Raw genomic sequence first — 12,500 nt, 5'->3', positions numbered from 1 at the left:
GTTCGCCGCTTGTCGGTGCTCAACTGGCCGGTCCGGACGTCCTGCCGGTGGGGTCCGCGAGGCTCCGTTATCCTTCTTTGGTCCTCTTCACCGAGTGCCTTGGTGGGCCGGCACGTTTACTTTGAACAAATTAGAGTGCTCAAAGCAGGCCGTTGGTCGCCTGAATACTGTGTGCATGGAATAATGGAATAGGACCTCGGTTCCATTTTGTTGGTTTTCAGAACTCGAGGTAATGATTAATAGGGACGGACGGGGGCATTCGTATTGCGACGTTAGAGGTGAAATTCTTGGATCGTCGCAAGACGAACCGACGCGAAAGCATTTGCCAAGAACGTTTTCGTTGATCAAGAACGAAAGTTAGAGGTTCGAAGGCGATCAGATACCGCCCTAGTTCTAACCATAAACGATGCCAGCTAGCCATCCGCCGAAGTTCCTTCTATGACTCGGCGGGCAGCTTCCGGGAAACCAAAGCTCTTGGGTTCCGGGGGAAGTATGGTTGCAAAGCTCAAACTTAAAGGAATTGACGGTAGGGCAGCTCCAGGAGTGGAGCCTGCGGCTTAATTTGACTCAACACGGGAAACCTCACCAGGCCCAGACACCGGTAGGATTGACAGAATAAGAGCTCTCTCTTGATTCGGTGGGTGGTGGTGCATGGCCGTTCTTAGTTGGTGGAGCGATTTGTCTGGTTAATTCCGATAACGAACGAGACTCTGGCCTGCTAACTAGGCGTCGGAATCTATTATGCTTCCGACGTAGCTATCTTCTTAGAGGGACAGGCGGCTCCTAGCCGCACGAGATTGAGCAATAACAGGTCTGTGATGCTCTTAGATGTTCTGGGCCGCACGCGCGCTACACTGAAGGAATCAGCGTGTCCTCCCTGGCCGAAAGGCCCGGGTAACCCGCTGAACCTCCTTCGTGCTAGGGATTGGGGCTTGCAATTGTTTCCCATGAACGAGGAATTCCCAGTAAGCGCGAGTCATAAGCTCGCGTTGATTACGTCCCTGCCCTTTGTACACACCGCCCGTCGCTACTACCGATTGAATGATTTAGTGAGGCCTTCGGACTGGTGCGCGGCGCTCGCCGCCTCAACACCGGTGGCGCCGATGTTGCTGGAAAGATGGCCAAACTTGATCATTTAGAGGAAGTAAAAGTCGTAACAAGGTTTCCGTAGGTGAACCTGCGGAAGGATCATTACAGCTTTCGATTATAAAATCGTGGCTTTGGAACGAATTGGTGAAGAGAAAAAGGGACAAAGAAGGCGAGCAGTCGGGTGCCCGGCGATCAAAAGCCGGCTTTAAAAGACACACGCCCAACTCGCTCGCGAAGAAGGGAAAAAATTCCCAGTTTGTATGTTTCGATGAAACGAATTTTTTACATAAAATGAAATGAAAGAAAGAAATTCTAAACGGTGGATCACTCGGCTCGTGGATCGATGAAGAACGCAGCTAACTGCGCGTCGAATTGTGAACTGCAGGACACATGAACATCGACGTTTCGAACGCACATTGCAGCCCTCGGATTTTGTTCCCGGGCTACGCCTGGCTGAGGGCCGGCAATTCAGTTCGCGAACGGAAACGTTTGCGTACTGGGGCGACGAGCGTCCCTCGCTTGGATGGATCGTCGCCCGGATTGATAGGGGGCTCTGCGGGAGATTGGGCGAGACCCGTCCCCGCCGGTCGAGGTGAGACGCTTCGTTATTTTTTGACGGCGTTCGCCTGCGGATCGGTGGGGGCTCGGTTATTACTCCCTCTCCACGGGCAACTATATCATTTGGGCCGACCTCAGAGCAGGTGAGACCACCCGCTGAATTTAAGCATATTAATAAGCGGAGGAAAAGAAACTAACCAGGATTCCCTTAGTAACGGCGAGCGAACAGGGATTGACTCCAGGGCCAAAGCTCGCGCCCCCCGCGGGGCGCCGGGCGCTGTGGCGTTTGGGAGCGTCCAATTTCCCGAGGGGCGCCGGAGAGTCCAAGTCCCTCTTGAACGGGGCCACGGCCCGGAGAGGGTGCCAGGCCCGTGCGACCTCCGCGCTTGCCTCCCGGGAGGGGCGCTCCTCAGAGTCGGGTTGCTTGAGAGTGCAGCCCAAAGTCGGTGGTAAACTCCACCTAAGACTGAATACGGCCACGAGACCGATAGCGAACAAGTACCGTGAGGGAAAGTTGAAAAGCACTTTGAAGAGAGAGTTCAAGAGTACGTGAAACCGTTTGGGAGTAAACGGGTGGTACCCGAAATTTCGAAAGGGGAGATTCAGGTCTCGCCGGCGACGGGCGAGGGTCGCTTGACGGATGGCGCGCCGGCGGGCGGGGGGTGACCCCCGTCACAGGCGCGTCACCCGGTGGCCCTCGAATGTTCGTCGTCGGTGTGACGCACTTCTCCCCGAGTAGGACGTCGCGACCCGTCGGACGCCGGCCCCAAGGGCCCGGGTGGAGTCCCGCCCGCTCTCGAGCGGAAAAGGACCCCGGGATCCCAGGCCGGATGTCCGACGGTAGGAAGCGAAAGTCGACGCGCCGCAAGGCGTCCGGCCCTCCGCGAGCACCCTCGGGGGTTAGGGTTCCGGACCAGGTCCGATCCCTTTCCCACCGTGGGGCTGTCCGCGAACCGTGAGGTGTCCTCGGACGGCGTCGAAAGTTTCGAGTCCGCGACGCTACGGCTTGGATGGTCCACCCGACCCGTCTTGAAACACGGACCAAGGAGTCTAACATGCGCGCGAGTCGTTGGGTCGGACACGCTCCGCTAAACCCATAGGCGCAATGAAAGTGAAGGCCGCCGTTCCGGCGGCCGAGGGAGGACGGGGTCGTTCGCTCGCTCCGGCGGGCGTCGGTCCCCGCACCCCCGGGGCGTCTGATCCCTCATTGCGAGGGGAGGCGCACCCAGAGCGCACACGTTGGCACCCGAAAGATGGTGAACTATGCCTGGCCAGGACGAAGTCAGGGGAAACTCTGATGGAGGTCCGTAGCGATTCTGACGTGCAAATCGATCGTCGGAGCTGGGTATAGGGGCGAAAGACTAATCGAACCATCTAGTAGCTGGTTCCCTCCGAAGTTTCCCTCAGGATAGCTTGCGCTCGGAGGAGAGTCTCATCCGGTAAAGCGAATGATTAGAGGCCTTGGGGCCGAAACGGCTTCAACCTATTCTCAAACTTTAAATGGGTGAGAACTCCGGCTTGCTCGATTTATCGAAGCCGGAGACGGGGTCCCCTCGGGGGCCCCTGGGATCGGAGTGCATAGTGGGCCACTTTTGGTAAGCAGAACTGGCGCTGTGGGATGAACCAAACGACGGGTTAAGGCGCCCGAATCGACGCTCATGGGAAACCATGAAAGGTGTTGGTTGCTTTAGACAGCAGGACGGTGGCCATGGAAGTCGGAATCCGCTAAGGAGTGTGTAATAACAGAGAAAGGGGAACAGGGTCTCCTTTATATGGACTCCTGGTCACGTCGGCATAAGAGGTAACGAAAAAGCTGACCAGGCAGCGAAGGATGCCCTTCGAAAACCCGAGACCGACTCCACCTTGGTTCCAATGGAGGACGTAAAGGACGCCTTGCGGAACTCGGTCCTGCACCAGTGGAAGGAGACTTGGCAGTCTCTGCAAAATAATAAACTCAGGGCAATAAAACCGGTCGTTTCACCATGGTCCTCTTCCATCCGTAACATTCGGAGGGAAGAGGTCATGATTACGCGCCTGAGAATAGGACACTCTGCCCTCACTCATTCGTACCTCTTTGCGGAGGTAAAAGAACAGCCCCGCTGCAATGAGTGTTTCCAACCCCTGACGATAAAACATATCCCGACGGAATGTACAACATACCAAAGGGCCAGAGACATGTTGAAGATTAGGGGAGACTTAAGAAATATTTTAGGGGATGACTCTGGGTCTATAAACCGAGTCTTAAGTTTTTTAAGGTATACTGGTTTAATGGGGCAGCTTTAGCTTTGGAGCTCATAATTTTAATGCTTTTGATTTTAGCATTTTCCTTTTTTTTTTGTTTATTTTATTTATTTATATATTTATTCGTATTTATTTGTTTACTTATTCCTAGTTTAAAAGGAACATAAGTTTTACGTAATGACAGTGGTGCAAAATGACCATAGCTGTCGACGCACCCTACAAACCCCTAAAACTACTACTATCGATCGTCGGAGCTGGGTATAGGGGCGAAAGACTAATCGAACCATCTAGTAGCTGGTTCCCTCCGAAGTTTCCCTCAGGATAGCTTGCGCTCGGAGGAGAGTCTCATCCGGTAAAGCGAATGATTAGAGGCCTTGGGGCCGAAACGGCTTCAACCTATTCTCAAACTTTAAATGGGTGAGAACTCCGGCTTGCTCGATTTATCGAAGCCGGAGACGGGGTCCCCTCGGGGGTCCCTGGGATCGGAGTGCATAGTGGGCCACTTTTGGTAAGCAGAACTGGCGCTGTGGGATGAACCAAACGACGGGTTAAGGCGCCCGAATCGACGCTCATGGGAAACCATGAAAGGTGTTGGTTGCTTAAGACAGCAGGACGGTGGCCATGGAAGTCGGAATCCGCTAAGGAGTGTGTAATAACTCACCTGCCGAAGCAACTAGCCCTGAAAATGGATGGCGCTGAAGCGTCGTGCCTATACCCGGCCGTCGCCGCAGGGCGGACTCGGCTCCGAGTCGAGTGCCGCTTGACGCGGCGAGGAGTAGGAGGGTCGCGGCGGCGTGCGCAGTAGGGTCTGGGCTCGAGCCTGCCTGGAGCCGCCGTCGGTGCAGATCTTGGTGGTAGTAGCAAATACTCCAGCGAGGCCCTGGAGGACTGATGTGGAGAAGGGTTTCGTGTGAACAGCCGTTGCACACGAGTCAGTCGATCCTAAGCCCTAGGAGAAATCCGAAGCTAACGGCGATAGAAAAAATTTTCATAAGCAAAATGATCCATCGGTCGGGCGAAAGGGAATCCGGTTCCTATTCCGGAACCCGGCAGCGGAACCGTTGTTTGTCGGGCCCTCACAAGGGGTTCGTCAGGGTAACCTAAAAGAGCCCGGAGACGTCGTCGGGAGCCACGGAAAGAGTTTTCTTTTCTGCATGAGCGTTCGAGTTCCCTGGAATCCTCTCGCAGGGAGATAGGGTTTGGAACGCGAAGAGCACCGCAGTTGCGGCGGTGCCCGTTATTTCCCGACGGACCTTGAAAATCCGAGAGAGGGTCACGTGGAGGTGTCGCGCCGGCTCGTACCCATATCCGCAGCAGGTCTCCAAGGTGAAGAGCCTCTAGTCGATAGAATAATGTAGGTAAGGGAAGTCGGCAAATCGGATCCGTAACTTCGGGATAAGGATTGGCTCTGAGGGTCGGGGCGTGTCGGGCTTGGTCGGGAAGCGGGTTGATAGCTGACGTGCCGGGCCTGGGCGAGGAGAATCGGTGCGTTCGCGCGCCGTGGATCCGAGTTCGGTCCCGTGCCTTGGCCTCCCGCGGACCTTCCTTGCTGCGAGGACGCGCGTGGCGACCCCGTGGTACGTCGTTCGTGCCATTTGGGGCCACCGCCCGCGCGCCACTCTTCGGCCGCCATTCAACGACTGGCTCAGAACTGGCACGGACCGGGGGAATCCGACTGTCTAATTAAAACAAAGCATTGCGATGGCCCCAGCGGGTGTTGACGCAATGTGATTTCTGCCCAGTGCTCTGAATGTCAAAGTGAAGAAATTCAAGCAAGCGCGGGTAAACGGCGGGAGTAACTATGACTCTATTACTCTATAACTATGACGCAGAAATGACCAATAGAGACGGTGTCCACAGTGCGATAGAATCACTCATCCGCAAGGTACGACACATGACAACCTATAAGGCAGACGAACTCGTCGCAGCCGCTGAAGCCGTGCTGCGGAAAGAATGCAAGAGCCCTGAAGACCTGCTTTGGCTGGACAAAGTCTTCCCCGCAAATACAAGCCCGCCCAAGCGGAAAGAGAGGTATCGCCCCGTCAATTCCAGAACGGCGCGATGGCGCGAAAGGAGAAGGGAATACGCAGCCAAGCAAAAACTATTTAAAAAGAATATGGGCAGAGCCGCCAAGACAATATTGGACGGTAGAATGAAGGCCGAAATGCCGAACATAGAACCCATGAAGGCATATTGGGAACCTGTATTCTGTCAACATCCTCCCCCCGAAACCTCCTCAGAGGAAATAAGGGGAACCCGAAATGATCTGCAGTGGCTCGCTGACCCTATACAAATAACGGAAATCGAGAATACCACCATACCGGCCAATTCGGCGCCAGGAATTGACGGTATAACACCGAGGCAATGGCGTAGTGTACCTGTAGAGATACGGGCACTATACTACAACGTCATACTGTCACTAGGGGCATTCCCCACAAAACTCCAGACCAGCCGGACAGTTTTCATTCCTAAGAAGGACGGGGCCTCCAGCCCAGAAGATTTTAGACCTATCAGCATAACATCAGTGGTCGTACGCCAGCTCAATAAGATCTTGGCCAGACGCCTTATAGCCACCAATCTAGTGGAGGAACAGCAACGTTGCATGCAGGATGGATGCGCGGAAAATACAACCGTATTGGCGGCAATCCTGAACGATGCCAAAACCAACCTCCGCGAACTGCACGTTGCCTCCCTAGATATGGCGAAGGCGTACGACTGCGTCAGTCACAGTGCCATAAACGCGACACTGCAAAGGCTGGGGTTACCCCGCTCCTTCGTAGAATACATTATGAAATCGTATAAGGACAGTAAAACAGTGCTGGAAGTGAACGGGAAAACATCTGCTCCGATCAATATCACCAGGGGAGTGCGGCAGGGCGATCCCCTATCCACCCCCATATTCTGTCTGGTGATAGATGAGGTAATCCGATCTGTACCCAAACAGATCGGATATAAAATATCGGAGACCCGGGTCACGTCAATGGCCTACGCCGACGACCTTATTGCCATATCATCCACAACCACCGGGATGCAGACCTCTCTTTCGATACTTGAGACTGAGGCAAGAAAGCGGGGGCTAGGTTTCAATGCATCTAAATGTGTCGCACTCTCGGTGATCCCCGCCGGAAAGCAGAAAACCTTCAAAATCGACGCCAGACCAAGATTCCGAACTTCAGGGGGCGAATATATCCGTCAACTACGGTCTTCGGAATGTTGGCGGTACTTGGGGCTGAACTTCTCCCCCGCTGGAGTTCTGCGCGCCGGCGGGAAACTCGACATTGAGATTGGGCGCATCTCAGCGGCACCCCTAAAACCTCAGCAACGCCTGAAACTTCTTAGATGCTTCCTGATACCCCGTTTCTACCACCATTTTACCCTAGCGGGGTCAACCATGAAAGTCCTTAGAGCCTTGGACAAACAGCTTAGGGGAGCAGCCCGAAAATGGCTGCATCTGCCCCATGACACCCCTATTGGTTACTTCCACGCCCGATGTAAGGAGGGCGGATTGGGTCTTCCCTCGTTTGTTACATCAATCCCGTTGCTAACACTGCGCAGACTAAACTCCCTCAAAACCTCTAGCTACCAAGTTGCAAAAGCCGTCTATGAACACCCATTGGTCCAATCAAGGCTAAGATGGGCGGAAAAAGCCTTGATCATCAACGGAGAGACCCGGACCACAAAAGAGCAGGTGGACCGATACTGGGCCGAAACACTCCATCGGTCCAACGACGGCTACGAACTGAGGGAGTCAGGGAAAGCGGGTTTTAGCACGGGATGGATTGATGGGGGCAGCTTTGGAATCCCGGGAAAGGACTACGTGCACTACCACCAGATACACATAAACGCACTGCCGACCCGCGTCCGTACGTCGAGGGGAAGAAGAAAGGACGGAGCAGTTTCCATCACCTGCCGGGCAAACTGCGCCGCAACAGAGACCGCCGCCCATGTGGTCCAAAATTGCTTTCGAACACATGGGGGGCGAATCCGCCGGCACGATGCAGTGGTAAAGACCATCAAGAACGGGCTGCGACAAACAGGGTGGGAAGTGATAGACCAGCCACACTACCGCCCCGGCGGCATCCTCCAAAAACCGGATCTCGTCGCGAAGAGGAATAACTCAGTGAAAATCATCGATGCACAAATCGTCTCCGGGGTCACCTCCTTATCCGACGCCCATCTGCGGAAGGTGAAGAAGTATGATACGCCGGAACTGAAGGAACTTCTTGCAGCACGGAACGGCGTGACACCAGATGCCGTGGAAGTAGCGACCTGTACGGTTTCCTGGAAAGGAGTATGGCTACAAAAATCAGCCGACCACCTGCTAAGCCTGGGACTCACCAAAGGACTCCTGGCCAGCGTAACGACAAGAGTACTGCAAGGCTCCTATCTAAACTGGTACAGATGGAACCAGATGACCAACACCTGTCATCCGCAGCGAGAGCCATCAAGGGAAGGAATTGGATAAACGAACACTGGATCTCTCGGAACTGGATTTTGGAAACTCGCACCACACCAACTGATAATCGGCCGCGAGAAATAAAGCCGTAGCTCCGCCTAGAAAGGCACATCAACGAGCGGAGGTGTGGTTTTAGTGGGTAGTCACCAGTGGAAACACTGCGTGGAGTCCCACACCTTCCCAGGCGTGCGTAAATGCATTTCCACACCTCAGGAAAAAAAAAATAGCCAAATGCCTCGTCATCAAATTAGTGACGCGCATGAATGGATTAACGAGATTCCCACTGTCCCTATCTACGACGACTGTCCCTATCTACCTCGTACGAGACGGACGTGCCGTGTAGTCGCTCTGTTAGCGAGGAAACTAGCGAAACTCCCCGGGGAGCTCCAGCGTTCCCGCCCGGCGAGACGGAGGCGGAGCATCGGCAGCAGCTGACGCGGAGACCACATAACTTGCAAACTGTGATTGTGCAGTTGGTGTTTGTGCAATTACTACAGGAAATTGTGGAAGTGTAATTGACCCCTTGTGGCCCCTACTGCCCCAGTTTGGATAGATTAGTGTGAAAAACTACGGAGATAAAAATTGCGTAATAAATCAGTTTTTTCAAATTTTCTCCGAAAGTTTTCAAGTGAGTGCGCCGATACTTTTATCCTGGAAAATTGTTGTGAAAGACGTCCCTGGTGCAAATCTGGTTACAATCGAGCGACTTTGCTTTTCAAAAAAAACGTGGGCGGTAACCGGAAGCAGCGGAATCTCTGGTCCCGTGAGTGGTGTCGTTATCCGACAAACTGTAAGTAAAACCTCCCCTATTCCGAACCCTAGGCGTGATTCGCGACAATATATTTGAATAATAGAGCCAAAACGCGAGGGGAAAACCCATCGGCCGCCACGTGGCAGCTACCGGTCGACGTCGGGGGATTTCCCGAGGCCGTCCACGCCCGGGTTGGGCAAAGGTGTGCCGTGCGGGCGGCACATACCACTAGGATATTGACGGAACTCTATCCTAGGAATCCACGCCGCGGCCACCAGCCGGAGTGCCATGTGACCAGAACCTGAACCTTTTGTACCCCTGTGAATATCTATGTCCTAAACGATCTGAATTGCGGAATTCCCTATGACTACTGACAACATGTCGGGCGTGGAAGGAACCGCTGGTGCCAGGGAAAGGACCAAAACCCTCCTCACCGAAACTAAGGGTAAATTTGAAAATAGTGCAAATGACCTTAACCAGTTACTGGCTCACGAGAAAATGACAAAAGAAAAGAAGGGGGAAATGATGGGATGCCTTAGTAAACTAACCTCATGCTTTCACGAGATACTTGCTGAACTAAATGCGCAGGTTGCCGCAAATGAAATCCTGGTGGACTCTTCAACCAAGACCATAGACCTAATTAAAAATACCATCGCGGAGGAATTCCAAAAAATGTCGAATATACCCAAGGCTCCTACTCCTCTATTTACAGACATTGTGGCGTCGCAAAAGGCGCAGAAGAAAGCGACCCAAGTAAACTTGCCGGGTGCAAAACCGATCCCAACCTCAAACTCGTTCTCCGTTCTGATCTACCCTGGAAATGACGATCTAGAAACCAGCGATCAGACAAAGGACCTAATCATAGAAAAGGTGAACCCTTCAAAGATCGGCCTGAAAGTTAAAAGAATCAAACGAGTGGCAAACAAAGGTGTATGTATAGAATCAGACTCCAACCTAATCGAGGAAAAGCTGAAAACATGTGACGTGTTCCAAAAAGGCCAACTAATCATCAAGAAACCGGAAAAAAGGAACCCACGCATCGCAGTCTACTCGGTCAAGAACGATATAACGGAGGAACAATTGCAGGATTGCTTGAAAAATCAAAACGACCTAACATAACCAGCACTGGTCAAACCACTATTTAGATTCGGCAAACGAAACGAGCATGTTACCAACTGGGTAGTGGAGCTGGATCCTGAGTCAAGAAGAGTGCTAATGACCTTCGGAAAAGTCTTCATTGGATTTAACTCTTGCAAAATTAGCGACCATATCCATATTACGAGATGCTTCAAATGTCAGAGTTTTGGCCACCTAGCTAAGGACTGTAAGAATGAAAAGGACTGCTGCAGCCACTGTGCAGGGGAACATAAGTTCGAGGACTGCGCCAAGGAAAAAGAGAACATCTGCTGTAGCAACTGCAAAAAGACTAATGTCCAGGACTCCAAACACTCGGCAGGCGATTGGAAATGTCCAATATATTGTAAATTAAGGGATTCTATCGTCAGCTCAACCAACTATGGATAAATCGCCAGGTAATGATGGGAAGATAAGGAACAACCTGCAAGCAATACATATCGGTCAAATTAACCTTCAGAAAGCAAAGGTAAACACTAACGAGATAAGGAAGGTAGCAGCAGAAATGGGACTTGACATCCTTCTAATTCAAGAACCATACGAGTACTTTAACAACGAAGAAAGAAGCTGGAAAATACCGGGATTTGGAGTCTCATCACGGGTCTGCCCACCAAAAGCGAAGGAGAAGTTCCTCGCCAGTGTTATTTTAATAAATAAAAACTATGACCTGCTGTACCATGCAGACTGCTCTTGCAAGCACTTGGCGGTGGCAGAAATAAGAGCAGACCGGAATTCACTTATCCTCATTTCGGCATATCTCCCCCCTTCGGAGGAACTGAGTAACTACCTGCCGAAACTAAAAAACCTCTTAAAACAATTTAGAAACAAAAGAACACTTGTTGCCATGGACTCAAACTGCAAAAATGAGATCTGGTACAGCAAACATACCAACAAAAGAGGACTGGACCTCGAAGATCTCCTAAATGCAGAAGATTATTATATCTTAAACGAAGTGGGGCAACCCTTTACATTTCACTCGCCTCTCGGTGAATCACATATAGATATCACATTATGCAGCCCCCCTTTGCTAAAAAAGGTCTCACGCTGGACGGTACATGACGAACTTTCCACCAGCGACCATAGACTAATCACGCTTGAAATAAAAGTGGAACTAGAAAGAAGGAAAAGAAAGAAAAGACACAACATTGGCGCCGCTAACTGGGAAAAGTTTGCGAGGGAAACCACCGACGAATCCTGGTGCAGACTTAACAGTATTCTCTGGGAGCCAACAATAGGAAACATAGAAGAGAGAGTGTTAGCTCTCACCAAGACACTGCAGTCTGCGGCGAAAAAGTCTATCCCTCTCATAAAGGAAAAAAGCAAGGACGTCCCCTGGTGGAACGAAAGGCTCCACAGGAAGAAGCTAGAATGCCGAAACCTTAGGAGAAGAGCGCAAAACAGTCTAAACGCAGAAGAAAGAGAAAAAAACTGGAGGAGATTTTCGGGAGCAAAACTGGAATACCAAAACCTCATTCATTACTCCAAAGAAAAGAGCTGGAAAAAGTTTGCTGCAACCAGCCTCAATGACAACCCCTGGGGGACGGTCTACAAACTAGCAAGGGAAAAGCTCAAAATTCCACCCACTTACTCGTCAAAAAACGGAGCGGGCGGAGAAGTGCAACTCTTGGACGCCACGTGCCAAAATATCCTAGACTCTCTAGTACCCAGCGACAACCAAACTAATGAAACGAAAGAGAAGGAGAGGATTAGGAAAGAAGCGGATGAAGAAACACCTTGTGAAACAATACTGCTCACAGAGGAAGAAGTAAGCACCGCTATCTACCAAATAAGACCAAAAACGGCACCCGGATATGACAACCTGAACCCCGAGATCATCCAGGCAGCAGAGCCACTTGTGGTAGGCTTCCTGACCACGATCCTTCAGGACTGCTTCAGGATGAAGTACTTCCCCAAAGCATGGAAGAAGGGAACGCTTTGTACAATCACCAAAGCAAAAGAGAAAGGCCCGTCCGACCCTAAGGCCTACAGACCCATCACTCTTCTCCCAGTAATGGGAAAAATATTCGAAAAAATCATAAAAAATAAAATCGAGGAAGCTGTGCCGGAAGAAACCCTACACCACCCAAGTCAGTACGGGTTCAGGAGAGGAAGGTCTACCATCCAAGCTGCAAGCAAACTCCTCGGAGAAATTAAGGGAAGCCAAACTAAATATGTCCTTGTCATCTTCATCGACTACCAGGCAGCCTTTGATTCGCTGTGCATCAAAGAGCTTAAGAGAAGTGGGGTCCCTGAAACTATTGTCACTCTAAT

General features: G+C 51.8%; 2 non-coding genes across 2 annotated transcripts in view; both read left to right on the top strand.

The window, feature by feature from the left end:
- The window catches only part of LOC139686715 (small subunit ribosomal RNA), a 1,865-nt gene extending 671 nt beyond the window's left edge, over positions 1-1,194 (top strand). The window contains exon 1 of the ribosomal RNA XR_011700548.1: positions 1-1,194. This exon is cut by the window's left edge and continues 671 nt beyond it. This is a non-coding gene — a ribosomal RNA (small subunit ribosomal RNA).
- Positions 1,195-1,397: 203 nt separating this feature from the next.
- Positions 1,398-1,552, top strand: LOC139686710 (5.8S ribosomal RNA). The gene has a single exon (XR_011700542.1). It is a non-coding gene; the product is annotated as a 5.8S ribosomal RNA (ribosomal RNA).
- The last annotated feature ends 10,948 nt before the right edge of the window (positions 1,553-12,500 follow it).

The sequence above is a fragment of the Hetaerina americana genome, unplaced genomic scaffold (assembly GCF_022747635.1).
Source record: "Hetaerina americana unplaced genomic scaffold, ioHetAmer1.1.p SCAF_149, whole genome shotgun sequence".
In the NCBI taxonomy this organism is placed as follows: domain Eukaryota; kingdom Metazoa; phylum Arthropoda; class Insecta; order Odonata; family Calopterygidae; genus Hetaerina; species Hetaerina americana.
The sequence above is the reverse complement of the archived record's forward strand: the minus strand, read 5'-3'. Positions and strand labels throughout refer to the sequence as shown.